Raw genomic sequence first — 4,484 nt, forward strand, 5'->3', positions numbered from 1 at the left:
AAGGCAACGAGGCAGACTTGAAAGTGAGGCAGAAGAGCAGGAAACAGATTTCAAGAGGTACGTTGGAATCGCCTTAAAGCACAGGAAGAGGGGCACAACTTCGACAATGATGCACTTGTCCAAAAAGGGTGTATGCGTTTTCTCCTGAGTATATTCAGGAGAAAACGCATACTCCCATTTTGGCCAAGCAAGCAAGCGGACAATGTAAGTCTGCACTACAAAGAAGTATCACTTCCCACCGGTCCAAAGGGACATCCACAAAAAGGGTAAAAACCAGAAATTCAAGAGAGGCCCTGGAGAACAGGGAGCCTTGTTATGCTGATGGGTGGGATGTAAATTGCCAACTGCCTCTCTGGAGGAGTGCATTGTGTTCCCTAAAACAAGTAAACAACAGAGCTACAGAGCCAAGGGCACTTCCAGTCTAGGGAATATACCTTGGGAAAACTGAAAATCAATAAGAGAGGGCCACCCCCAAATTTAGGCCTGCACTGCTTACAAGAACCTCAACTTGGGTACACCTTAAATATCCCAGGAAATATAAAAATGGTTCATAAAATTGTGGTACTTACATACGATGGAATATCCCTCAGCCATGAAATCAATGTCATAAGACCAGTAGCAGCAAAATGAGTGGATTCATGTACGATGATTCTAAGTGAAATAAGTCACACAGAAAAAGAAACTTATCATAAGATATCACTTATGAAGATCGTGTAAACATGGCTACACATGAACTGAGTTAGGAAAGAGAAGAGAGTCTCACATTTAGAAAACACTCTTATGCCTGCTTAAGGGGGAAGGAGAGGTGGGGTGATGCATAAAACCAGAGTTTGATATAAGCACACATACCGTTCCAAGAACCAAGTATGGAATAGACAAGACCTACACCTTCCTCAGTGAAAGGGACTCAAAACACCATATTTCCCACAGAGGAATATATCTGAGTAGTGAGAATCTTAAAACCTATGTACTGATATGTCTCTTTTTGGGAATCAAGTGTGTCTAGACTGGCATAAACATGGCAGCTAGAATCAGCTCAAACCCAATATAAAAAGGAATTTGAAAAACAAAAAAAAGGGAAATTCTTTACAATTCCTTCAGGGTCTCTGATGAAACCTGGAATGACCCTATCTACAACGACAGCTGGATGTGGCTTAAGGCTGGACACATGGGACTGAGAGGATTGGTGAGATTGGGTGAGCAAATGCAGACTGTTTAAAGCAATAATGCATGGCACCCATTCCATTGGTCCCAACTCTCCAGGTTGAAGGGAATATTACTACAGCAATAACATGTACGGGAAACCTAGAGAATGGACACACAGTGAATACGAAAGGTCTCTAAAACTCAACAAATAGTCCCTCTCCTGGTCCTCAGGTTTGACTTTCCAACTGCGTTACTGTCAATCTCCCAACCTGGAGAGACCGCACCTTTAACCTCCTGTTTCGCACACGTTGCCAATTTACCAGAGGATGAATGGGAAGAGGGAGAACCAATGAGAGAGTAGCTGTTAGGCATTTGGACGTGCACATGTCACTCTTCTTTCCCGGGAGGAAGAAGAACTGACCAAAGTCTCAGCCACCCACCGGGAACCAGTATAGGTCCTGAACCAAAATATTGGACTTGCGTACAGCTCAGAAAAAAACCAGTTATAAAACAGAGCTCAGGGGCACAGCAATTCACAAAGTGGCAGAGTAATAAAGGGCAACTATCGTCCAAAAATCTGTTGAGGGAAGGAAACGAGGAGAACTTGAAAGCCAGGCAGAATAGCAGGAAACAGATTTCAAGAGGTACGTTGGAATCACCTTTTTTTTTTTTTTCTTTTTGCGGTATGCGGGCCTCTCACTGTTGTGGCCTCTCCCGTTGCAGAGCACAGGATCCGGATGCGCAGGCCCAGCGGCCATGGCTCACGGGCCCAGCCGCTCCGCGGCATATGTGATCCCCCCAGACCGGGGCACGAACCCGTATCCCCTGCATCGGCAGGCGGACTCTCAACCACTGCGCCACCAGGGAGGCCCTGGAATCACCTTTAAAGCACAGGAAGAGGGGCACAACTTCGAAAATGATGCACTTGGCCAAAAAGGGCGTATGTGTTTTCTCTTGAATATATTCAGGAGAAAACGCATACGCCCCTTTTGGCCAAGCAAGCAAGCAGGCAATGCAAATCAGCACTACAAAAAAGTATCACTTCCCACCGGTCAAAAGGGACATCCACACAATGGGTAAAAACCGGAAAGGCAAGACAGGCCCTGGAGAACAGGGAGCCTTGTTATGCTGATGGGCGGCATGTAAATTGCCAACTGCCTCACTGGAGGAGTGAATTGTGTTCCCTAAAACAAGTAAACAACAGAGCTACTGAGCCAAGGGCACTTCCAGTCTAGGGAATATACCTTGGGAAAACTGAAAATCAATAAGACAGAGCCACACCAAAATTTAGTGCTGCACTGCTTACAAGAACCTCAACTTGTCTACACCCTAAATATCCCAGGAAATATAAAAATGGTTCAAAAACTTGTGGTACTTACGTACGATGGAATATCCCTCAGCCATGAAATCAATGTCATAAGACCTGTAGCAGCAAAATGAGTGGATTCAGGTACGATGATTCTAAGTGAAATAAGTCACACAGAAAAAGAAACTTATCATAAGATATCACTTAGGAAGATCCTGTAACAAGGCTACACATGAACTGAGATAGGAAAGAGAACAGAGTCTCATATTTAGAAAACACGCTTATGCCCGCTTAAGGGGCTAGGAGAGTTGGGGTGATGCATAAAACCAGAGTTTGATATAAGCACAGGTACCGTTCCAAAAACCAACTATGGAATAGACAAGACCTACCTATACCTTCCTCAGTGAAAGGGACTCAAAACACCATATTTCCCACAGAGGAATATATCTGACTAGTAAGAATCTTAACATCTATGTATTCACATATCTCTGTAGGGAATCAAGTGTGTCTAGACTGGCATAAACATGGCAGCGAGAATCAGCTCAAACCCACTATAAAAAGGAATTTGAAAAACAAGAAAAAAAAGGGAAATTCTTTACAATTCCTTCAGGGTATCTGATGAAACCAGGAATGACATTATCTACAATGACAGCTGGATGTGGCAGAAGGCTGGACACATGGGACTGAGAGGATTGGTGAGATTGGGTGAGCAAATGCAGACCCTTTAAAGCAATAATGCATGGAACCCATTCCATGTGTCCCAACTCTCCAGGTTGAAGTGAATATTACTACAGTTATAATATGTACGGGAAACCTAGAGAATGGACACAGTGTGAATACGAAAGGTTTCTAAAACTCACCTAATACTCTCTCTCCTGGTGCTCCAGTTTGAATTTCCAACTGCTTTTCTATCAATCACCCATTTTGGAGAGACAGCCCCTTTAACCTCCTGGTTCACACAGGTTGCCAATTTGGCAGAGGAAAAAAGGGAAGAGGGAGAACCAATGAGGGAGTAGCTGTTAGGCATTTGGTCGGGCACATGTCACTCTTATATCCCGGTTGGAAGAAGAAGTAACCAAAGTCTCCGCCACCCACCGGGAACCAGTAGAGTTCCTGAACCAAAATTTTGGACTTGCGTTCAGCTCACAAAAAACGAGTTAAAAAATGGAGCTCAGGGGCACAATACTTCACAAACTGGCAGAGTAATAAAGGACAACTATCGTCCAAAAATCTGTTGACGGAAGGCAACGAGGCAGACATGAAAGCGAGGCAGAATAGCAGGAAACAGATTTCAATAGGTACGTTGGAATCGCCTTTAAAGCACAGCAAGAGGGGCACTACTTCCACAATGATGCACTAGGCCAAAAAGGGCGTATGCGTTTTTTCCTGAATATATTCAAGAGAAAACCCATACGCCCTTTTTGGCCAAGCAAGCAAGCGGGCAATGGAAATCTGCACTCCAAAGAAGTAACACTTCTCACCAGTCAAAGGCATATCCACAAAATGGATAAAAAGCAGAAAGGCAAGACAGGCCCTGGAGAACAGGGAGCCTTGTTATGCTGATGGGTGGGATATAAATTGCCAACTGCCTCACTGGAGGAGTGCACTGTGTTCCATAAACAAGTAAACAACCGAGCTACAGAGCCAAGGGCACTTCCAGTCTAGGGAATATACCTTGGGAAAACTGAAAATCAGTAAGACAGAGCCACCCCAAAGTTTAGGGCTGCACTGCTTACAAGAACCTCAACTTGTGTACAACTTAAATATCCCAGGAAAGATTAAAATGGTTCAAAAAATTGTGTTACTTACATACGATGGAATACCCCTCAGCCATGAAATCAATGTCATAAGGCAAGTAGCAGCAAAATGAGTGGATTCAGGTACGATGATTCTAAGTGAAATAAGTCACACAGAAAAAGAAATTTATCATAAGATATCACTTATGAAGATCCTGTAAACATGGCTACATATGAACTGAGTTAGGAAAGATAACAGAGTATCAAATCTTATCATAAGATATCACTATTTTGGG

Source organism: Mesoplodon mirus (genome assembly GCF_964341445.2).
Source record: "Mesoplodon mirus genome assembly, contig: HAP1_SCAFFOLD_74, whole genome shotgun sequence".
Taxonomy (NCBI): Eukaryota; Metazoa; Chordata; class Mammalia; order Artiodactyla; family Ziphiidae; genus Mesoplodon; species Mesoplodon mirus.